Source organism: Hirundo rustica, chromosome 3 (assembly GCF_015227805.2).
Source record: "Hirundo rustica isolate bHirRus1 chromosome 3, bHirRus1.pri.v3, whole genome shotgun sequence".
NCBI lineage: Eukaryota > Metazoa > Chordata > Aves > Passeriformes > Hirundinidae > Hirundo > Hirundo rustica.
In genome coordinates, this window is record NC_053452.1 from 76,670,253 (window position 1) to 76,695,947 (window position 25,695).

At 38.5% G+C, this 25,695-nt stretch overlaps 1 protein-coding gene across 3 annotated transcripts in view; it reads right to left on the bottom strand.

Annotated features, from left to right (window-relative positions):
- The window catches only part of FUT9 (fucosyltransferase 9), a 98,880-nt gene extending 78,935 nt beyond the window's left edge, over positions 1-19,945 (bottom strand). For 2 of the 3 annotated variants that reach the window (XM_040058430.1, XM_040058427.1), the window contains exon 1: positions 19,755-19,945. The gene's annotated coding sequence lies outside the window, so the exon portion shown is untranslated. Of the gene's footprint in view, positions 1-18,437; positions 18,507-19,754 lie in introns of those variants that run through there. The other variant, XM_040058431.2, reaches the window with a different exon arrangement.
- Positions 19,946-25,695: the final 5,750 nt, after the last annotated feature.

The window sequence follows — 25,695 nt, forward strand, 5'->3', positions numbered from 1 at the left end:
TGGCAAGTTCTGGAGAATGGACTGATAACACTACTGTGGCCATAACAGACAGAAATCAAATTACATTGCATGCAATACTTGAGGTCTTTTAAACATCCTTTTAAACAAGTATGCCAATGGTGGAATATTTTGGAATGAGGTTTCTTTTACTTGGGGGAAAATAGTACTCTTCCTTAACTAGAAAATAGTTTTGAAAGCAATTTTGTTCAGCAGGTGTGCAGGATTTCTCAGAGGACAGGTGTTACAGAACTCCTTTGATTTCCTTTGAAAGCAGGGTTTACTCTGTGGTCTCTGTGAAGGAGATCTGTTTTTCCAGATTTTCCAAGACTATTTTAGAAGCCTTCCATAGTATCAGTGAAGGACTGTGAGGTTAAAACGTTTCCCTTTATCCTTGTGGTAAGTTCCCTGTGACAGCTCCCCAGCTGATGAGAGTTTGCAGACAAGCCTGGAGGGTACCCAGGGAGCTGTGCTGCCTGCTGCAGCCCAGCATTTCCAGCTTCACAGCAGCAGGGAGGAGCAAACCCTTAGAACACCCCGGACTGTTTATTTCTCTGGATGCTCCAATGCATCTGTGATGTTCTGACCTTGCACAAGGCAAATGGGTCATACAGAGCAGTGGGAGTGATGCTGTGAAGGTGTTCCTGGAGGCCTGATACTTGTTCTAGGTGTTTGTGAGGCTCCCTAAATGGAAGACTACTAATCTGAAACAACAGGAAGACTACGAAGCAAAATAACGTTTCCTTTAATACTACATTCCAGGGTCTAGAGCATGTAAAACTATGTTAACAGCAAACCTCAACTAGCAATCCAGATGATAAACTTTACAAAATACATATCCAAATTAAATATTCTCTGAAGCCTGTGCTCCAGTATTATTCTTCTCAATCTCATTCAGTCACATAAGAGCTACCTCTTAAGGGTGGTAACCCAATGCTCAAAATTCTTCAAGGACTTTCTCAGTCTCGTACCAAAAGTAAAAGAGTGAAATCTATCTAGAAATCAATATTTATCTGCATAGGACAAGGGGACGATAATCCCTAAGTCATGTAGAGGATACATTGTTGATCTACAAAGTAGTTATGTATCACTACATAGTAGTTATGTATCAATTAAAAAAATTGAATTGAGGGTTTCCATTTCCAAAATCCATTAAAAAAAAAAAAAAAAAAAAAAAAAAAAAAAGTCTGTGAACTAGACCCCTTTTTTTAATAAGACTGTAAGAAGAAAAACCCAAACCAAAATGAAACACAGTGTGACCTAAAATTCAAGGACCTAAGGCAAACCAAAAGTTTTTCTGAAAATTTTAGAAACAAAATGCCATATTTTACATATCCATTAAATTACTGATGTCATAATTTAGAATACTATGGTTTAGAATGCAGTCTGGGATTAAAATGCAAAATGAAAATTATTATTTTTTGAGTATTATCAAGGAAAATAGGAAAATGCATTAATTTCTAAAGTTATAAAGAGGAAAATATATTTAATCTGTTACAGAATCATGTTGATAACACATGAAGAAATACAGATGCTTATGTAGTTACCAGTTCCTAAAACATAAAAAACACACAAAGCTAAAATGCAGATACAATCTTTTGTGATTAATGATAAAAGAAATTACTTAGTAAACATGAGGCATAAGTGATAGAATTACTACTACCTTTTTTCTTTCTCAAATTTGGACAAGAACCTCTCCCGTGAAAGTGGATAAGCATCAGATGCAGATGATATTAAACAATGCCTTCTCTGTCCATATGGAGGGCTCAGAATGAATGTTGGCAGACACAGCCAAGAACCTGAGTATTTTCTAAGGGAAAGTGATAGTCAGAGGAACAGTTTCCAAGAAGTGGCATGTGCTCATGGTGCAGCAGACCTTTAACTCTTTGTACTACTAATTTAGCTCTCAAAACTGCAGTAGAAAAGGACACACCTCTAGTATGCTACTCCCTACCCAGCTATTTCTGTTACAGTCACACCTTTCTCCCACTGTTTTCTTAAGGTATAATCTAAACCTGCATTCACTCATGTTTATAAAACCGTCAGCAATTTCTGCTAGAGAAAAATAGAAAACACAGATGAAAATATTTGACCATCTTGGAACATACAGTAGAATAGGGGAGATGAGTGAAGCAGTAATATCTAAAGAGCAAGACCTAATGAGCAAGTAAAATGTGCAGAAAATCAAAGGCCTAGTGTAGAGAATTACGTTTATCAGAAAAAGCAGCTGTTCTGGGAAAGCTGCAGCTCATGGCATCAAATCATGAGTCATCATCACCAGTTCCCCACGCCCTACCCCATAACCAAAAAACACACAGACTAACCAAAGGTTCAAGGAAAAGGCTTGTCTTCAGTTATGAAGCAAGACAAACAGTCAAGGGGACTACTTCTTTGTGAAAGATTAAAATCATAACATTAGATATATCCATGCTGATTACTCACCCTGATTTAAATTCCTACTGGTGAGTAGGCACACTGATGTCAATAGTACTACCTGCTAAGTATATGATCATCCAAGTATGGGAAATAAATTTAGATTAGGATTCACCAAGGTTTAGATAGTTTAAATTATATATAAAAAATATATTTTCCTAATGTGTTGCCTATGAAAACTATTCTGTGTAGAAGTGGACTGATTTTATTCCTACTGCTCCTTCTTTTTATTACAAGTAAAACTTCTATAAGCCAAAAAAATGCCTTTTTTTCTGCACAACTTCATAGTTCTGAAAAGGGTCAAGAAAAATAAAATTATTAAAAAAACTGTCAAATTACATAAAGAGTATGTGTAAAGTAGAAAAAAATTCTATCTCATTTTTGAAGCATAATTTTATCCAACTTCAGTGGACTTACTCAAACTTATTTTCACTCTCCAGGCTCCACCTGAATTACCCCAGCAGTTTAGATTGTTTTTGTAGAACTGAAAAAAGAGCTCAAAAATGGTAGCTCAAGATGAGACTATGAGGTGTGCTCAAAAATTATGCAGATCAAAAAGAAAGACACATGGAATGCTTTGAAAAAAGATTTTAATTTTTTAATGGATTTTAATTTTTTGTTTTGCTTCTTTTTTATTTATTTTTACTTATTTTTTTTAATGGGACACCTTTTGAAGGTAATATCTAGAAAGTAAGGGTTTGTAAACACATCATCCTTCATCATCCTCTGGTTACAGACATGATTATCTTGATTAACTTCTACCTGCCCTCATCCTGTCACCTGGAAGTTATAATTTCTCTGATCCAGAAGTTCAATTTCTCACATTAGTACATGCCCATAATTTGTTTCAGGCTAAAACATCTAGTGAAACCTAAATACTTTGAATAGTATCTGTTTGCTAACAGAACTGAGAAGACAATAATACGCTTAAGAGCTGGAAAGGATTTTGCATAAATAGTGTACTATTACTGTGTGTATATTTCTAGCTTTCTCTCTCTCTGTCTTTTTTTTTTTTTTTTTTTTTCCCCTTGTCTAATGACATTTGAGATTCTCATGCAATGCTATAATTTTCTAAGTTGGGGAATTAAGAGAAAAAATATCATAGCATATATCACAGAATAATGAGATTAGGCATCACTAGCCCTCTCATGTGCCCCTGAGTGGTAGGAAAACTATGCCGTGAATTTTTAGTAGTAAATGTAAAGATATTGCTGCTATAAAAGCAGTTTTCATTCCCTTATTTTGTGTGCCTTGTTACTTTTAAAAGTCCAATAAGAAACCAATGTGTATGTGAAAGAAATTAATTCAGCTTTCTGCTCCAAGAAGGCAGAGCTGGATCTCAAACCTGCTGTTTCCATGCTTTTCTCTAGGTACAGAGGCAGCTTAAGGAAGTAGAAGAAGTACAAATGCTCATGCTGTCTTAACAATTCTCAGAGAGGGGCACTAGAAATTCCCTCAGAGCAGGTCAGCTCCCAGCCCACCTCTGCTGAGAATGACAGTCATAAAATTTGCTGAGCCCTGTGTTTATTGGTTTAGGATTTCCTTACACACACATTGTCATTTCCCAACCTAGAAGTACTTTTAGGTGAAACAACACAGTTATACTTGTGACAAAGAGTAGTAAACCAAAATAAAATGACATTTTTCTAGGCAAACACAAATTTGATTCTATACATCAAAATACCTTCTCTTGCAAAACCCTATGTAGCACTGATATTACAGGGTCTAACTTAAATGACATCTATTCAGCTGGTAAAATGAGAATAACTGTACAGAAAGCCAGACTTGCTTTTCAGGCTTTCAGAAAAATCACAGTTTTGTCCTCCATAGTCTTGCAGTTCTAAAAGAAGTATTGATATATCATGAAAAGCTTCAGAAAATCTTATTTGGAAGGGCATTGTGAGCATTTATTGCAAAATTTAAGTTGTGTATCCTTTTGGTTTAGGAGTAATTAATGACATATGCTTGTCTACTAGCATGCAGCTTGAATTCATGGACAAAAAATAACGGAAGGACTTTTCCATAATTTAGTTAAATTGAATTACTACTCCAGAACTGAATATCATGATCTCACTTTTTTTCCTGCTTAACATGTTCTTTAATACTGATGTGCATACATGCAGGAATTGGAGGGTGAAGGAATGATTGCAATGCTTCTCAGGAGAGCATGCACTCAGTAGCAGCAAATGGCTTGTATGAGATATCTCTAAGATTGTGACGGTCTGTCCAAAACCAAGTTAGAAATGGAAAAAACGTGGTAATCTGGAAGAAACTTGCTAAATATGTGGACTTTTCTAGTCTGTTTGCTATTAAAAAAAATTGTATGAATTTTTGTATTCTGCCAGTGAATTAGGCTGGTTTCAGCAGTGTTTCTTTACTCAGTGTGCAGTGCTGCATGAACACAGCTGTGCTGCTGCACAATGGCTTCTGTGCTGGCAGCTCAAATATCTGTGTGCCACAGTCCTCTGCTTTCCCAACTGCAGGGGTAACACAGCAAGCTCATCTGGATCCTTTCCTGCTCTCTACACATAACCCTCATCCACCACATTGAAAACTGTAAAATTATAATTTATAGTCTTAAATAATGCAGTCATATTTTAAAAAGAAGTCTTCATGGCACATATTCTCCACGGTACTCACAGAAGCCCCTCTGTAGTGTTCTATAGACTCTCTCCTTTATAGAGGAAGAGATTCTAAGAGACAGGTCCAGAATGTGCAGTGAATTGCCCTCTTGGAATGGGTTTCTCTTTCTTAACTACAGAAAAACTCTTGAAAGTTAGCTGACTTCTTGGTGGCTAAAGTAATCTGAGGGAAAAAAAACACTCATGAGTGCATTTTGAATCTCTCCAGGCTCACAGCTTTGGGTCAATTATATATAATATTACAACTAAGATCATGACCCTGAGTGATAAAATACTGTTAGAAAAGATGGACAGGTACAGAAGATGAGAAAGAAAGGTGCAGATTACTTGTAAGAAAAAGGAGGGAAAAAAAAGGGGGATTAAAATACTTAAACCTAAAATTCAGGTGTCTTCACATGGAAGGTTAGGCTGCATTTAAAATTATTTAAATACTTAACTGTCAGAGGCACACCTCTATCTTAACTCGATGACTTTAAAGAAAACTTTGGGATTTCAAAATGCAAATATTTAAAGTTGGCTTTCCCACACATGTGCACCCAATCCACAGCTGAGGATTTGACTCTAGCAGGGTCATACCATTCTGGCATATCTGTGCTTCAGAAAGAAGAGATAGACTTTGCAGAACTCACAGAGACATAAACCCAAGAATAATTTGAAAGATTAATGTATTGTGGAGTAGATATATTACAGTCACTGGACTGTAAGTCCAGGAAGAATGCAAGGCAAAATTGGTCTATCTGAGAATTGCAAAGTACTCATCCAAAAGGAACTACACATGTTACAATGAAGCTATACATTATAATCAGAAAAATATTTTCCAACCTGTGAAGACTTAGATTTTTTTTTTGTGTATGTGAAAATACATTGCTTTGGGTTAGAGGAAGTTGTAAAAGGTTAAAAAGTGAAGCAGCTTCCTGCCTGCCTACCATCAACAGATTGCAGATATTTTTGCAGACAATGACAAAATAAATATTTGGGAAATTCTAGTGCTCTTGTCAACTTAATCCTGCAGAAAGGTTTCATTTTGAACAGGGAATAATAAATGTCAAGTGTTAGTTTTCTTCCATTTTCCATATCACAGAAGACTTACCACAAAGAGAGTTTTCTCTGGAATTGTATCTGTAATTTGGAAATTGCTCAAGGAGCATTTGGAAGTATGAATGCCTAGCTGAACTTGAATAAATTAAATTTTAAAGGATATCAGCCAATCAGTTTTATTGTTACAGAAACCTATGTAAAATAAAATGTAAAAGATATACTAGATAAAGTTGAGTTATCGAGTTAATCCAGAGTTGCTTTCAAGGATACAGGACCCATGAAGACTTAAAAGTCTTCAACAGGAATAACAACTGGTAAAAGACTGGCAAATTAAAGATCTTTTTGAGTAAATAGTCTGTCAAAACTGACTATTTATGGAAAGTGATATTAACTTTCATCTGAAGCCTAATTTCCTGAACTAAAACATTATTTTACTCCTTTGAACATTAAATTATTTTATGCTTTTGCCACTTGAATACCTTCTGACAATAAATGGAGACAAAGTGGTGAAATATGAAGCGATGGAAAGCTATATTCTCACTCACTACACTGTATCTCCTATGTGAGAGATCTTTAGTTTCCCAAACCAAGATCTTGCTCTAAAATGTTAAATTTATAAAATGTTTCCATTATTAGTACCTTCCTGTATTTCTAAGTGTTGATTTTAATGCCCTAAAATGGACTGCCAACTCTATCACGGGATTCAGTAGCCACTTTGCACAATACCAAGTTAAGCATTCAGATCCCACCGACACTTTCCAGCCTCCAGACAGCTCAGCTCAGTCCAAGCTCGTGGTGCTCATGCACCAGCTCCCTCAAGCCCTGACCTTGCCAAGGTTCTCGTACCCCAAACTTGATTTTAAGAGGTAGCAGTGTCACCCCACAGAGAGAACCACTATGTTTTCTGAGAACATGCATGCCAGAGCTGATGCCATATGCATGGGAGGAAAAAAAAAAAACCACCCAAAACCCAAAATCAAATAGAAGCAAGACTTTCTGAAACAGCAGAAAAATTAAATTCCCTCTCAGGAAACTGACAAGCACACTTCATCTGATCTACAGAGAATATAAAATTGTCCCAAGAGGTTCCCATTAACCAGAAAGTATTTGTTATTTGACAAGACAACTTTTTAATTTTCCTCTCTTGGAACTATTCAGTTTGCTTTTAAATATTTATTCAGCCAAATAGCAAGCAATTCACTCCATGGACCAATGTTAGTCTGCTGTTCTGTGAAGAAAGGGGGTCAGCTTTAAGTTCCTGCTCCATTAGCTATTTAATCAATTATCCAAATTGGCAAGGTTTCAAGGGAAGAAAGTCACTAACTTCATCCCACAATAACCATTCAGTGAGTAGCTAGGGCACATTTCTGACCCGAAAGTGCCTGTGAGTGAAATTTTTTCTCAACTCAGGAGTGTGTTAATGTGTTTAAAAGGTTATCCACCTCAGTGGTAAGTGCTTTAATTACTGGATATTTGGGCATCAATTAACAGCATGTTCTAATAATTTTGGGGAAAAAGGCAGGTTGGTCTTATATGTTTATTTTCAGGGGACAGTAGAGACCTCCCCAGTGCTGAAAGGAGAGTGTAGGTCTTACATATATTACTATCCCACCATATTTTCTTGAAGCTATTTTTCCTTCTGCTTGATGATTTCTCTGGTTGCCCCTCTTAGCCATCTGTCTCCTGTGGTTTGTGCAGGAAGCCTAACTCAGGGTAGAGAAAGTCTTCATAAACAAAGTACCTCTCAGTTAGGCATTGCAATGCTTGATGGTTGCATCAAAAGTGTTATGGTTCTAAAAGCAGAACAATTCACTACATCACTTTTGGTGTCTTGTCCCCCTGTTGGATGAAGCATCCATATTTTAGTGTTTATGAGGTGTATGGCCATCCTTCAAGGAGGTAAGTGGTACAGACTGGGCAGTGGGAAACTCAGAGAACTATGTAATGTCATGGCACTGAAAAGGAACTTTGATACACAGGAGAGTGTTAATCACAAAGTCTGTTTTAAATTTTACCCAGCCAGAAGTTAAGCACCATATACAAGATTAAAAAGAGATGCATCTATCTGTTCAGGCTTGAGATTTTGTTAGAAAAGTAAACTTATATTTAGAAACTGGAGGGAGGAGAAAAAGAAATGGAATCAAGCTTTCTTTTAAAATAAAAGGAAAAGAGGCACGCTGGTGTTTTCCTAATGATATTGTGATTTGATTTGCTAGCCAAAATACTGACAGTCTGAGTTCAATTCTGCTGATTCCCTGCTGTAGTTGTGACACTGCAACCTACTACTTCTAGAGACTGTACTGAGATAAAACATTGGCCACACCTGCAGTAACCATGATCAGAATGAGAGAAATAAGTATTTATTTGCCCACACAGTAGTGGTGAATGACTCTTTAGCCTCACACAGCTGCCCAAGGAATGAGTAACTGATTACAGTACTTGGCCCATGGGCCAGACAATAACATATTTACAGTTCTCAGACTTGTTCACTCTTCAGAAGACTTAAGGTTCTTCTGGGGACAGAAGCAAATAAAAATTTTAAGGCTAAGAACTGTTAGGAATGTGCAATTTCAGGACCAGCTGGTGGAGTTTGCTGCTGGGAACCTAGGAGACTGCCATTTGACTGGGAGACACCGTGTTGGTTTGCAGTCAATCCCAATTGCCATACATTGGTCAGGTTTGGAAGCAGCCTTGGCATGCATGGATTAGATTTTTCTTGAAGCAAAGTAAACTGGAAGCTCTGCTTACAGTCTGTACCAAATGCAGTGTAACCTGTGGTGGGGACAAAAGAATCTGAACTAATTAGTCCTTTGAATAGCCTCAAACTAACTTTCAGGGTAAAAGTATTTTGTCTGAGACAACAAACTGGATCTAGTCTGTGGTAAAATATATTGATCATGCTTAAATATGAGAACCTCCACACCAGATGCTTTGATCTACTGCTCTGCTCTATTGTGCTGAATTGGTTGCTAATACAGACAAAAGCATCCAAGTCACATTTTCTGCTGCCTAAAAACCTTTACAGAGCTGTAAGTCTCTGTGTGGATTTTGCTCTTGTTCATCACAGATCATTGCTACTGAAAGCTTCAAATTTCCCCCATTTCTTTTTCTCTTTAGGGCAAATAAAATAACTTTTCAATAATTAAGTGAGAAGGAATAATTGGAGAAATTATACAAAGGACAAGATGGAAATTAAGAAGTGAAATAAATATGAGGAACAAAATGCACAGAGAAAGTTTAACAGAAGTTAAGGAAATGTTAAGTAATGACTAAGTGGGAACAAAGTAGAAAGGAAAACAGGTGGTAATGAATCAGGAGGAAAACATTATTTTGAAGCAATAGTTTATAGAAAGCTTTAAAACATATACATACCATATATATACAGATAATTTTGTATACATTCAAATGTATACGTACCAGTAGATAGCTACCTAGACTGATCAGAGACTATCTTCATAAGTCTATAGTAGCATTTACTCATTGCTGGTAAAATAGTCTGTTATCTCACATTATCTCCCCTTCACAGCATCAAAATTATTGCACATATTTTGGGGAAAATCTGTTCTAAACTAATTTTGTACTATATGAGGAGGTATGCCTGGTGCTGGGGATTGGGAACTTAGAGCCTTGGCTCCCATTTGTACCTGCGCTTCTCTGACCTCCAGGGAGGGATAATTCTGGAGTTATTTTTTTCTTCTTACCTGAAAACCATAGAGAATCCATAACCATTACATGGCATTAAGCACTGACAAAAACAGGGCACAATCATCAAAATTACTTATTCCATAACAACCCAGTGAAAGGAACAAATATCTGCATAGTAATGTGAGCAAAAAGAATTACAAATTAGGCCAATCCAAAAGGGTTCAAGGAAAAAAAGTCACTTCATAAATCCACCAGAGCAAATTTCTCTACTGGGAAAAAAAACCACCAAAACTGCTGAGTTTCAGGGAGGAAGATTTTAGTCAGTTAAGATGCCTGTGGAGATTAGCTGCTATTGCAGACCAGGAAGAACAGAAGTATATAACTGTGTGTATGAGCATATATATACTTTATATATATGCATATTCCTTTATAAGTGTGTGTGTATATATATAAATGCAAGAATTATATATATGCATATAGCACATGCACACACATATATATACAGACTAATTATATGGTTAAGACAGTGATTCTGTTCATCAGATTAAATTACTTAATGCACAAAGTTGAAGGTTTTCCCAGTAACTTCTAGTAGGCCATGATCTAATTCCTGTTTCTCTATAGATGCATGAATTTTTTTGGGGGGGGAGGAATGAAAGACAATCTGGTATTTTTACACCATAAAAACCCTCAAAAAACTTAGAATTGTGAAAATTGCAAGAAAAAATGTTTTGAAAGAGGTATAGTCATAAGGTTTCTCCTCTGAAATACCTTTCCATTGCAGTGTCTTTTCCATTATAAAGAAGTTAGAAATTAGTTTGGTTTTATCATAATCAATCTTTTAAATTTATCTACCGCTAAGTTGACCTAAAGTAGAATTACTGACTGAAAAAAGGTCCACTTCTTAAACATTCAATTTATGTTTTTGTTCTTTTGAAGAACTGGTTAAACTGTAAAATTTCCATAAACGAAATGAGGTTTTCAAATGGCTGAGTGCTTCATTAATAACATAACAGACTCTACTTCTGTCTTTGTATTGAGTTGATTCATTCATACTGTAGTTTGCATGTACACACAAATAACAGCCATCTTTCTATTTATTTCATTGATTGCATGAAATTAAATTATTTTCAAGCTCATGCTGGATTTTATCAACTGTATAAAAATTCTCAGCCTTGAGTTTCATAGCAGCGCTGCTGTGTTTCACTCCAGTGCAAGCAGTTTGGGGTTCCCTTCCATTGAATATTGGCACCACTTGCCATGCAAGGCTTAAACGCCTATTGACTGGAAAGATCTATAAACCAGATGTAATTATGGTTGTTAATTTTGTTCTTGTTGTTCTTATGATTGCTTTAAAAATACAGATGTTCCCATCTATTTGCACTTGCTTTCCCTAGGATGTCTGTGGAAAGAAGACGTTTCACTTCAAGGGGGCCTTGTGGAAACTCACTTCTAGCTATATGCATTTTAACTGCCAAAATATTTTAAATGTAATTTTAACATTTCTCATCTCTTTCATCCTAAATATTCTTTAGTTTGCAAATACTGTCTGCTTGCTGCAGGTGGGCATGCAGGCCTGTGCTGGAAGTTCAGCAGGTCAGGAAGCTATGTACACAGTATTGAGGCTCAGTGAGGTGAAATAATTGGAAATTTTGTCTGTGTTCCCCAGGAAGCTCTGGTGGGGAGGCAGCTGGTCGTTCCTTTGCTCACCAGGCATGCTGCCCAGAAAGGGTGGCTGGTAAGCATCTGTAGGGAAGCCATGGAGACCGTCCAGGCAGTGAAGTTCAATCCCTTCCCTAAACTCCTACCTTCCAACTCTAATGCCAGTCCTAATACTGAATGTAGGACATCACTACATCTCAGTGTAGCTGGTTGAGGTGAATGTTGTTTGTGTTCTCACTGGAAAGCCTCCTAACTATTGCAAGTTCTAGAATTAGCAAGCTTGTTATGTTCCCAAAAGCCATTTGTTGGATACGACTGCATATTCTTTCTCCATTCATCTAAATGAGGTTGCTTAAAAACTCTTTTTTAAAGTCTGGTAGTTGCAAGAAACTAATTAGCATTTGTGTCAGAGCAATCTTATTTCATTATGCTTAAACACTGGCCTTTAAACTACGGGTATTTAGAACTGCTGAATAACAGTCTTAAGCATCTAGTTTGTGAAAATCTTCTATTGTCAGCTTAAATAAATCATAAAATCAGTATAGCCTAGGTTGATAGCCTTTGCTGATAAATTTTATTCCAAATAAAACATACAGGCAATAATTTGATTGCTTTCTAAGTGTAGTTGGGTGTCCTCTCATTCCATTTAAATGCAATACTCAGCAGTAGTGGCTGTAAAATATTTCCCGTTACAAATTCTGAATTGCAAAGCTTTATGTTTTTCTGTTTTTCAAGTTAAATCTGTGGTCTTCTTTTACTGACCCACACTAATGCCAATTCTAATTTCAAAGCAAGAACTATTTCCATTGAAAAACAAACTTGATGGAGGATTCCAGATCAAATTCTACCAAAAGTCCTACCCTCTCTCTGTAAGACAAGACTTTCACTGCTTTGACAAACAGCAAAGACTCGATTCTGATAAATTTAAAGTACTTGCCATGAGTAACTTGATGTACACAATCAGTTGAAATGCACACATTCCTCGTGCTTGCAACTACACAAATAATTTTAGAATTGATGCCTTCATTCACCACAACCTTAGTTTCAAGGAAGGTGTTTCTTTAGTTTAAGCCATTGTAGAAACTTTACTGAAATCCTATCCTGTAAGAATATGAGTTCCACTCATTTTGATTCCCAAAACTGAAATAATTTTGTTGGGTTTAGTTTGAAAGAAAAACCTCAAAAAAGAAAAATACTTCTGATATTCTGGTATGTGTATTACAATATACATACAATACCTTTTATTCTATCCAAAACGTTTTGGTGAAGAAACTGTTTTTTGAGGACTTCTAAATCTGTCTTTTATTTCAAAAGGAGATATGTGAAATTTGAAATGTCGTGCTGATAAACAGAGAAAACTGGTTTTGTTGCTTTGTGAGCCTGCTTCACCCCGTGGTGTCTGGCATGCTCTCCTTGCCACCTGCGTCCATCTGTCCTTGGTTAGTAATCTGCCCTGGGTACTGCTGTTGGTACCTGACTTCACAAAAAGTGGTGACTCATTTGAAGAAAGTCTTTGAATATTCAGGGAGTTAATGCTGCTTAGTTTTAAAAATAAAAGCTCTTGACAAATACAAATTGCCACCCCCCCTCCCCCCCCCCCCATATTCCATATTTTAAATGCCCGTACTCATTGCCTCAATGAGAAAAATAATTTTGAAGAAAGCATATGTTTGACATCATCATGACCTTTAAAGTTTAGACCTTATGGATCCCTGCCTCTCACTTCTATTCTAACACTGGAATGGGCAAACAGGCTTTCCTGCAGTTTCAGCCTTAACACACTTTCTCAGCTTGAAATTCCTGTAGTAGCTGTCCTGGATAAACTAAGAGGAAGAAGATATCTATAGAAAAGACAAGAGACACTTGAACAGATGGATTATTAATTAAATATTAATTTTCAGTGTTGATGGCTTTCCTTAATTCAGTAGCATTATTTACATAGTAGGTTTGGACTGAATCATAAAATTATTACAATTATTTTAAGCTGTTGTTTTTGTTTTTTTTTTTTTTTTTTCCCAAAAGAGAACTAGGCTTAGATTAGACAAAATAAGTCATCTTACATAAAAATCCATGATAAATAACAGATGTTTATTTAATCTACACTTGGGTTTATATTTATGGATTTATTTGATCTTCTAGTGGCAGATATGGGGCGAAAAACCCAGCACTTCAAATATTAGGGTTAGAATATTTCAATTTAGCCAGGTACGGGAATGTATGGTTAAATAATTTCTTACTGTCAGATCAAAAATGTAGCATTATGTGGTAAAGGAATACAAATCTGTAAGACTTTGCTCACAGATTACATATGTATTCCAGAATAAAATATCTGGCATTTACAGTCTCTCTAAAAAATAAAAAAAAACAAAACAAAACAAAATCTGTGAAAACACTTTTTAGAACAAAATAAAAATATTCGTGTGTTGTCAATTCATTTCTCTCTGCCCCAGTTTCTGAAATACAAATAAGTATTTCCAGTAAGCTATCATTGAAGAACTAAATGACTCAGAGGACTGATAATCACATTTTTGGAGTCTTTCACATCTAGTTCACTCGTTCAAATACAGCCAACATGCAGTAGTGACGGAAAATCATTGAGATTTGAAAGCTGGTTTGTGGCCTGTGTGAGATGAACTGGTATTTCACTCCATTTCTTAGAGGATCCCAAGCAGGCACTTGGAACTTCTGAAAGCACTGATGCTGAGCTCCTTGCAGGATCCAGTCAGGTCCTCATGGAGTCACAACCGGGGCTGGTGTCTTTGAGGAAGACAAAGTCTGAGGTTTTCAAGTAAAATCCTGTTCCAGACAAATTTCCTCAGTGCACTGATCACTTGGAGCAAATTGGTCCTTAGCCACCTGGAAGATCTCAGTGGACAAATATTTTTTCAATGTCAAGAAGCTAGGCAAACCAGGCTGAGATGGCAGATCATTCTGGGATCACCACACCGCACTGTTGCTCCCTGTGCTCCACGAAGGCTGGGTGAAAACAGTTTCATTTTCCACTCCTGCTAAGCTGGTACTTTGTACTTTTCATTTGCATTGAATATACTTAATTTAGGAAGAAAAATAGCAGAAAAAAATGTTTATTTCTGCTGAAAGAAATTACTATATTTTTTGAGGGCAAGGGTGACTGTCTCTTTTTTTTAGACAGAGGTTCATCCATAGTTAGGAACAGTTAATAAAATGTCCTTTGTTGAGATGACACCTACCATATTCTAGAAAATTTGTCTGACAAAAATTTTTTCTCATCAGCCACAAATTTTCTCAGTTCTCTTTCACAGTGAAGGCTTTACATTATCTCCTAAACAATTGCATCTCCTTTATGTTCAGAACTTATCCTCACAAAATTTGCTTATGTTTTTATGAAAATAAAATAGGGTTTTTTTCTGAACATTAAATATGTTGTATTAGGAATTTCCTCAGAGGAAAGAAAGAAAAGTCCATCTTCATTAACCACTAAATATAATGTGGGGAAATTAAAACATTCAGATGTCATTTCAGCTATATATATTGTCTTCTATGATGTCACATTTGATTTTCTTTTTTTATGACTTTGACAACATCATATTAAAAATTTGATTGTACTATGACAGTACAGTCTTTGAATTATTCAGCTTATGAGTGCAGTCTTGCAGGAAGACTGTTTTGTATTTCTTGCCCTTTATGAAAAACTGACAATTAAAAAAAGAAAGGGAAGATGGTTACTAATAATTAATCAGTAACTCGAGCTTGGCAAAGGTAACATAATTTTAATAGATTGTCACATAATTTAAACCAGATTAACTATAATGTGCCATGTTTTTCAAAAGTCACTTGAAATATTATTCTCAGGTTGACGCTTTGGCCCTGAGAAATAGATAGCAAGCCTCCAACTCATTTTCAGTGAAGTCAGGACTTATTTCTAACTGAAGAAAGCCCATACATTTCTAACCTGATTTCAGTAACTATTACTCTGAATTCTTGTGGTATTTAGTTGAATTACCTGTCTCTTGTGCTAGCATACACTCACACTATTCATGTTTACTGAAGGCAATGGAGCTTTTTCCATTTGACTCCCATAAGGGAGTCAAACAGTTATGTTGGAGTCCCTTGGGAAATTTTTGCAAGTCTTTCAGGATTTATATTGTGCCTTTTCCCATGATGACTTGTTTTGGCCAGCTTTATTTTTTTGCTCCATTTTACCTATGTCTGGCGTTAAATAAGTGCAATCTGTTTGTTCATTTGTATCAAATAACTTTATTTGTAACCCTTTTCAGAGTGTCCAAATTTGTCTTTTCTTCATTATGACTTAAGGTTATTTTTAAACCACTGAAGATATTTTTAATCACTAAAGATAGAAACATTTACCCTTCATCTTGATTAAATGAATCTAGTCCTTTCGTATCAGAACCTGAAAGCAAATAATGCCATTTTAAGAAATGTTTTATTCCCACTCCCTAATATGAAATTTCAGTGGTATCAGATATGAAAATATTGAAGTCAAACATTTTTCCAGTAAACATGACTATTATTTGGTCATAATACAGGTGCCCCTGGCAAAATACGTATTTTTCTTTCTCACAAGAATTATCTCAGCTGAACTGTCTGGGCAGGTAAGAACTGTAGGCCTGACTACCGCTTAGGAGGGTAAAGTGTGGAATATTCCATATGAGATACAAAATAAACCCTTCCTGCTATGATAATGGAGAAAAATACAATGATCTTTTCATGTCCCCATTCTCAAAAATGGATAGCAGGGTTGTCTTTGATTCTGCTCGCAGCAGTGCCTGGGGAGAACCTCATACTGATTTAGCTGGGATCAGAATCATCACCAAAGTTATACTAAGAAATGTGCTTTCAATCCCTCAGAAATATCTGACGTTTATCAAGAGTTTAGTCTGCCATTAAATATATGTATTTTGCTGTTCTTCATCTCCCTTCCAGCATCCCTAAATTCCAACTTGAAGATAAGAGTGCCTGTTTCCATTATAAGCAGTGAAAATTAATTACGGATCACTTACGCTACATTATTTAATTCAGTTATTTAACCTGTTTCTACACAGGAATCACACTGGGACAGCATTTTTTCATCCTTAAATAAACATTTACACATTTGTGTTGCTTTCCTACTGATAAGCCAAACATTTCAAAATGTACAATTGGAAACAAGATATCACAATTCAATAGCATTTCATTCTACAATATCAATATCAGTCTTCAAATAGTCTGGCGGAAATAAAAATGCAGGTGCTACCAGGACAAAATCCTCTGTTCTTATCATTTACTACTCAAGCTCTACCCAAGCAAACTCTGGTCAAAAACAACAAAGGGTTGTCTGCAAAAGTGTAGAGTAAAAATGTCAGAGTAGTATAGCCCGCTACCAATTTTATGTGTTTTTAACATCCATCCTCCTCAATGGTTTCAGGGTTTAAACATTGTGTCCAAAAAGCTGACTAAACTGAAATCAGAATCAGAGTGTTTCCCATAGAGCTATATGTGTTTTGACTGAGAATAGGCTGACCATTAAAGGTGACAGAGAAACTTACTTTCATAATAACCTTTAAATCTCATTGTTTCAGTCTGCCACCAGCTGTGGCAGGTAAGATGTGCTGAAACCATTCAGATGAGTCTCATAGAGATGCCTCTCTGCATTACAAGAAGAAAACTATCATCCTGTCACTGGTACAGAAAAGTAAAATCTACAGAATTACCAGATTTTGCAAATGATGTGTTTTACTTGTATGTAAGACCACTTGAATCCTTTTACCCAGTGCAACGCAGGACTAAGGAATCCTCTGGAAGTAAGAAACAACACTATGAAAAAGTACCACTGAATCACACAAAAAAAAGCACAAGCCACAGTCAAGGAAAAATTCCAACAAAATTTAGCAAAAAGCAGGAATTAGGTGTGAGGGGAAAGACATTTTCCCCCAGCCTCCTCCAGTCATTAGCGTTATCACAGCACCAGCTTCTGGAGAAGGTAGTGAAGATTTAGTGTGAATCTTATATTTGTACTTGTTGTCTACTTGGCAAAGAGGCAAGAGGCTGCTTTTTATATACATATATATATACACATATATATATGTGTATATATATATATTTTTTTTTTTTTTTTTCCATTAAGGCACTTTCCAGGTCTTTAACATTACCCTGTGCCAGAGATTAAAAAATAAAAGAAGCGGGGAGCGCCGCTGCCATAACAACCCTTCGCCAGGGAACTATTGGGATACAGATAGTTACTATACTAGCTGCCACCAGCCGTGCGCATCGTGACACAGAAAAACCAGAAAACCCTTTTCAGAGACAGCATCCCGTCGTTTGCACTCGCGGCTCTGGACAGCGAAAGCAGAGCAAGCACACTTCTAGCCCCCGCCCCCAGTCACTTTATTTATTTATTTATTATGTTGGTGGAAGGAGTGTTAGAAAAGTCCATCTGAGCGCTGAGCCCTGCCCGAAGCCGCCCCCCGAGCCCCGCGGGAAGGGCCGCGCTTGGCGTCACCCGGCGGCTCCGGGGGGGACCGGGACCCTCCGCCACCTGCCTCCGGGGCGACTCCGGGGAACCCGCCAATTCTGCTGAGCTGGGTCCTCCCTCCCCATCTCCAAAAGGTGCCTTGCAAAAGTTAAGGCGCTGCCCCCTCCCCGAGCCGCCCCGTGCGCCCGGGGGTGCGGGCTCAGGGTGCCCTGGGAGCGGCGCTGCCCGGGTGTCCGCGTACGCTCGTGCGAGATCCCCGTGGGAACGGGCAGCGGTGCCCGGGAGGGGCAGCAGGGCGGGAGCCCTTTCCTCGCATCCCGGCGGAGCCGCGGGGACATCCCTGCTACCCCGCGGACCCTCCGGAAGCGGGGCGAGCGCGGGCCGGGACCCGCGGGTCCCCCGGGGCGGGGGCGGGAGGGGGGGGGGAGCGCCGAGCTCCCCCCGCGGGCCCCACGCTCCCCCGGCGCTCGCCCCCGGGGCCGCTCCGGGATGGGAGGCGCGGGAGCGGGAACGGGGGGGATGCAGGGCAGGTGCTTTTCGGGGCGAGGGCGCCGGGCCCGGTGACTCACCCGTCCGAGGCGGGGGCTGCGGATGGCTCGGCGGCGGCGCTGCCCCCGGTGCGCGGGGGGCTGCGGGGCAGGAGCAGCAGCGGGCGCGGGAGCAGTGGCGAGCGGCGGGGCCCGGGCTGCTCCTGGGCGCGCTCTCGCTGCCCATCCCCGGCGCTGCCGCCGTCGCCGCCGCCGGAGGAGGATGCGAGGGAGAGTCAGCCCCGGGCGCGGGCACGCGCAGCGGCGGAGAGGGGAGGAGGGGGGACCGGGAGCGGCGCGGGGGCGCGCAGCGCAGGGGGAGCAGCTGGGAAGCTCGGGCGCTAGCTCTGGCAGCCCTCTGTCCTTCGGCGCTTCCATCCCTTCGTCCCTCAGCCTTTATTTTCTCATTCTTCTACCCCTTCTCCCTCCACCCCTCCATCCCTCATCCCTGCATCCCGCATCCTCCCATCCATCCGTCCTTCACCCCTCCATCCCTCTACTCGTTATCCTTCATCCCCTCATCCCGCCATTCCTCAGCCCCTCCGCTCCCCGGGCCGCGGAGCCGCCGTTCCCCCGCGGTCCCCTCCCCGCGCTCTCCGCCGCAGGGTGTCCCCGGAGCTTCCCGGGGCCACGGCAGGCGTGATGCTGCCCCCGCGGGGCATTCACACGATTCCCCCTTCTTCCCTCTTCCCCGCCCCCCACCAGCCCCCGGGAAGGGCGACCTGCTCCTCTGAAGGGCAGAAGGTCCCCAGCCCCGCTCCCTCACTCCCCCCCGCAACACCTAAAAAACCGCAGAAAACGCACTGCTAGAGCTTTCCTAACATGCTTCTTTCTTTCTTTCTTTCTTTCTTTCCCCCCCCCCCCCTTTTTTTTTTTTTTTTTTTTTTCTTTTCTTTTGTGTGTGTGTGTGTTTTTCTTTTTTTTCCCCACACAGCAGGAGGGGAAAAACGGTAACGGTAGGGAAAAAACGGGGTAAACAAGAGGAAAACACAGAATACAATAATCATTGACTGTATGAGAAACAAACCATACACTTGATTAGCTCTTAAAAGCAGTCTTTCAAGCCTGCTTCTGAAACCTAAAGGATTTCTTGGACGTTTATTTAGTATCAAGAGTAATACTGATCATGAAAAATAAAAGAAAAAACAGCTCAAAGTACATTGTGTAAAGAGGAGACTCTATGAATCAAGTGAGTCAAATAAACAAGCACACCAAAAGCTAGCTATCAACTCTTTATCCTTGCCCTGAACTCTCCCTGCATTATATAATGTTGATAAACTGCTGCAAGTACATTTGGGGAAAAGATACTGCAATGATGAGAACATACTGCTTTTTATTAGAGAACATTAGTATCCTTACCTGACAAGTAGCTCCTTCAGAGGTTCATTTGCACGTTTCTCATCAACCCTCCAAGTAAACAATTTACTGGATGTTCAGTGCAGACATATGGTTCCCTGGTGTCACTGTCTCTGTCCTAGACGCTTCTGGATGGCTTGCAGATTAACTTACTGTGCTCTTCTGCTCTGCCTTGTACCAGGAGCTGTGCAGGTATCAACAGCTCCCACTTGTGAAGCCAGGAAAGAGAGAGACTGGGTAGATTTCCACGTAGCTCCACAAACTGCTGATTTGCTGTAACGGCTTGAGTCACTTAGAGAGTAGGTCCAGTCTTCTAGCAGGTTTATTCAGAATGAGAAGCCTGACCCAAAATTTAATGCAAAGATTTCTATAACCACGATGGGAATTGGCTCAAACCACTGTGAGCTTGCTGTTGGCATGAAGGTATTTCTGAGTGCAGCTATTCTAGTGAGAACGCCCTGGGAACAAGAAAAATTACTCCCAGGGAGCAAGAAAATGTACTAAAATATGCATCTTTTTCATAAGATTATTGAGAGAAGGTCAGGGACCTGTCTCTGTTTCCCTGCAGCTGTTGGCAAAAAATGTGTATTGGAAGGCAGCTTAGAGCCCATGGCTAGAGGATGTCTTGTGTCACTGTAGGCTCAACCAAGCTACCAAATACAAAAAGAAAAGAGAGGGAAATTACAGGTCTAGTTCTGGATGTCACTAAGGTCATTAGGAGAAGAACCTAATGTTTCATTTTGAACCATTACTGCTTGCAAAGAAACTCAAAAAATTAATCTTCCAGTGCTTTTTTCTTCTTTGGTCTCAGTCCTGGGATTAGATCTAAGCACCCCTCTAACTTGCAGATTTTGCTATTTTGCCTGTGTTTTTCCCTCCAGCCCTCCTCTTTGCCTTCTCCAGCACAGGGTCTTGGTGATTAAGAGAAATGGAGGTAGAGAGAAGAAGGAAATTGGGTAGTGGGAAAGATTTGGGCTCTGTCTAGATAATGACATCATCTTATCTAGCATGAGTGGCAAAGAAATTCGTTTATATTTTCTAAATAGTTAATATAGGATAGTTGTAGTACCATGCAAAACATGTAGTTTTTAACGTAGTTAATTTTTTTTGTTGTTTCTCACTTGCTGATGAATGACTTCGGTAGAGACAATGTAATAGTAACCTGGTAGTTAGAGCCATTCCTAAGAAATGAGTGTAAACATTATTTTCACTGAGATTCAGAATAGGAAATGAACCGTTGAGGTCCCGTCTTTCCTCAGATGAATGGCTTTAGCTCTCCTATCTTTGACTACAAATCTAGTTTGCATTAAAGCAAGCTCGTGTATGCCTACAGAATTTTTTTGCACCAAAATTATTTTGTTAAAAATCGGTCAGTTCTTCAGGCAACTACAGGGCTTGCTTCAGATTCTTGCACACTCTTTATGTATTTGTGCAAGGATTAATGTTTATGTACAAGGATTTACCTGTTTTTAAATTATAGCAGAATTTTCTTACAAAGAATACAAATATTAACCTTTACATTTCAAAGTCATTGTGGTGAACTGGTTTGTTTTTAGATATCAGGTTTCATCTCTCCTATAAAACCTTTGTAATTGTAGTAAATATTTTTTTCTCATTGAAGATAAAATGTAAGCCCTTTGTGATTATACTGTTGCTATATAAATTGTCTTTGCAAGCACTGGCTGCTGAGCTTGCCACCTTAGACTGGAAATACTCTTATGCTGCCTTCTATCTGAAGGTTCTAAAATATTTTCTGAAAGCACAGTAACAGGTTTTATCCACATAATGGAAAATGTGGATATTAATAGATACTTTAATAGTAAAAAAGCATGATTCTGTCAGGGTCAAAAGAAACAACAATATTACAAAAATAAAACAAAAGAAACAATTCCATTCTCAATCAGTTCCCCAACTGCAAAAGGAGATATGTATCAAGATAGTGTAAAAAAAGAAAAAGGATTTATTTTTTTATCTAACATGATCTGAATATTTACGTGAGGCTTTTTAAAGAAAGAATATTTAGTCGCTTACTGAAATTCTTACATGCTATACCTAAATATGTGCTCTTCCATTGATGTTGTTTCCATAATGTTAGTCCAATCAGTGTTTTCAAGGATAGGACTCCTCTTTTTATTTTAAAGGTTATTTATATTTATTTATATATTTATTTTAAAGGACCCAGAACCCATGCTTATGGCTTTCCCATGTGCATCTAACTATTTGTAATTGATTGTTGGCTTGGGGGTTAAGTGCATCATTTAAAAATCTATCATCCTTTGGCTTGCTGTTCTTGACATTCATTAGTTAGGGCTTGCCTTAGACTTGGACGTGTTTCTGCAGCTGGATTGCCTAATGCCAGTACCTGGAGCTATGCAATCAGCCTTAATGACCTTGATGAGCACAGGGACTTGATGAAGTTTCCAAAGTAGTGGACAAGGAGTAGGATTACAAATTGGGACAAGAACTGTGTTGTACAGTGAGAATTGAACTGAGGCTGAGGCTTTGGGTTTGATTAAGTTAAACAAATAACACAAAATATTGTTAATATTTGAATCTGAGAAAGAACTGTATGCTCTCAGAATACACTCTGACATCTGAGTAGTTTAAGTCTCTCTTTTTAGGAATATTTATACTGTCAATGTACTTATTTTAGAGAGAATAAAAGAAATCACTTATTCAAATATTTTCTATATGGAAATGTAGATAATAGGTCATAGTACAGCTTTCTTTAATTCAATGAAAATTTTGTTTGCTCTATATGTTTTATCAAGGATAAACAAAGATCAAGTAGGAATAAGTAATCTGTTGTGAAATAGGGTGCTTTTGGGTTGGGTTTGTGTTATTTTGTGTGTATGTGCATAGCATCATTTTTGTTAAATAAAGCTGTTTGCTAAACAGCAGTTTCACATTATACAGGATAATCAGATTTAAAATTTAAAATTAAATGCCTTTTCACTATGACTCATAGGACTGATCCTGAGAAAGTGTTTTGCTCTAACAGGCCAAGACAAAGCAAGGACCTAATTCTTGAATCCAGACTGGTCTCCGGTACCACTGTCTTTAAAGGGATCATGTCGCATCTAAGCCTCAAACTCCACTGAGCTCAAAGAATGGCTATGAAAAGTACAACTATTCTAGTTACGACTTTCTGTCCTGAATTTCTTAATAAATTTGGTCATCTTATCTTACCAAACACAAAGAACTTTACAGGAAAGCTTATATCAGCTGGTGAAAAAAGTGTGAGAGAAGAAATGAAATACAGTTACTGTGGGAAGACAGAGAGACAGTGCTGAAGGCATATATTGCAGCAGTGTTAATTATCAAAGGGTGGGAACAGCCTTGCCCTCACAGCCATGGGGGTGATAAAAGAGTGAATTAGCTGGGAGAGAAGTCAGTTGGAGTCTGCTAGCTGTGCTGTGAGGAGGAAGGGACAGGAGGTCACGCGAGGGACAGGCAGGGTAAGGCGGCTGTGCTGGGGACAGGAAGCAGCGATCTGAAAATTAAGAAGGAAGGTAGAAGAAAGAGAGAAAGAGTCAGAGTTGTGTGGAGCTACTCATGGGATTGCAACATAGAAAAGGTATGAAAGACTTTTAAGTAACAAGGTCCTGATGCTTGGAGCCCTCTGAAGTTTTTAAAGGAGCACTCTTGAGTGCTGTGGCCACGTCAACAATGACAAGTTACCTCTTTTCTATTACAGGAATAACTTAGGAGAGGGAAGATATAATCAGAAACCAAACATATAGACACTGGTATAACTTTCTTCCCATTTTAATTAAGTGTAAAAAGGACAAATAATTGAACAAAGGAATTTCAATATACTCACAGTTTCTCATAATATGCAGTAAATCTTTACGGTTCTACCCTCCAAGGAGATTCTTGAGTAAATAATAATGAGTTTGGCCTCTTGGATAAATGAAGATGGATGCACTGAGAAAAATCTAATTATAGATTTCTCCTGCCTCTTTCCTGCCTTGATTCTTATCTTATGCACTAGTATTATATTGTTGATACTTCATATATATATATATATATATATATATATATATATATATATATATATATATATTTCAGTAGTGGTACATTAAAAGGAAGCTTAATCCAGGAAAAAGGGAGCACAAACACTTCAACAGATTTGTTTCTATATTAGTTCAGTGTTAAATCTGGTGGCTTTGGAAGATTCTACCAATTTATTTGAAAATCACCCAGTGCTACCAAGTCAATACAATTATGCTGCAAACTCTGTCTGTTCTGTGTATCATCAACAGTATTGTTCACTAAGGGGCATGTCTACACTAAGTATGATTTAAAGTTATTCCTACAGTAGTGTGCCGTAGCAGTAACTCTTCCTAAACAAGGATGAAGCTTCTCTTTGAAAAGTTATGTATTGCATATTTCTTTGATTACCTCTTAATTAAACAAGCTAAGCAGCTGACCAAATTTAACAGCTAAAAGATCTAATTTTTTGTGTGTTGTTTTGTTTGGCTTTTCTTTTTAAAATGTGAATATGCATATAACAGGAGCTTCTCTAAGACATTTTCTGGATCACAGGGCTATGCCCACAGAAGTCTGCAATGTAGGCATAGCTGAATTTCAAGTTTGAACTGGCAGCAGAATAGAGAAAATGTTATTGAGTGCGTTACTGGAAGAAAATAAGGCCCCAGCTGCTCTGACCATTTTTACTTCTAGCACTGAAGGGAATAGAAATACAGCCTTTTTATGTGAGAGCCCAGTCTGGCTGGGCAGAGCCTACAGTTAGAAAAATGGACATTTTTTGCTATTTGAAACATAAAGTGAAATATAATGGTTTGGGCTGGGAGGGACCTTACAGATCAGTTGCAACCCTTCCTGTGCTGGGGAGAGATATTTTCCAGTAGAACAGACTGAACTGTATATATGTGAACAAACTAACTGAGAGAAGTACAAACATTTACCTCCATAGTAACTCATTTTACAGTGTCCTTGAAGGGACATATTAAACTCTAAAAGTCTTTGTGCCCATGTGTGAGTTAATCCTCTATTCTCTCAAGAGTGGTTTTCAGTATCAGTTGCAACTGTTAAAGATTAATTATGGACTGACTCTTTCTTTTGCACTGTTCTCTTGGATTCTTTGCTTCTCTCACTTGCCTGGAAGGACAGTAAGGCGCTTTGAATCACAAACCATCATTTGTTCTCACATTTTACAGTATGTAGGACAATAGGATCATGGTCCACCAGTATGGTTCCAGCTAGGAGCTAGTAATAACAACAATGCATCAGCTCCAAATCCTATAATTATGTGAGGTAGACAGCTGGGACATATGGAAAGGCTCAGGTTCCTTTGATGTTGGCAAAATATGCAACAGAGTGGGAAGCAACCGTGAAAAGTTTGTGTACGTAGAAAAGCCAAAGTTAGTAGGCCACAGAGGGATTTGAAAGGCTGCTTTTGTGTTGACCTCAGGAGATGCAAGAGATGTGGTGAAAAAGAGCACTTGGAGCTTAGGAAACCTCCACCTCGAGTAGACATAAGGACAAAGGTTTCCATGACAGATAATGGTAAAATATTGTTTAAACGTTGTTTGCAAATTTGCAGAGACAATAGGACAATATTTTGAATTGCTTATGTTGGTTCAAATTAAGTACATAGAATCACTCGTATACTTTATGTATCATTAGACAAACAATAGGGACAAAATCTACTTCCATATAACAGATTGAAACTTATAGGACATACAGTTGGAAAAGTTTTCACTTTTTTTGAGTGTGTGAGATTGAAGAACAAGTTGGACAGTGATTAAATTTTCTTCAACCAAGATCAACTTCAATAAAATCCATACAGTAGTTAATGTATTTTGATAATTGAAAAACTCCAGAGCTCCATTTGTGCGTTCAGAACCTGATCAGTCACACTGGATGTCAATATTCCAGCTTAATTCACTCTCCTCAGGAAAAATGTTCCAAAAACTTA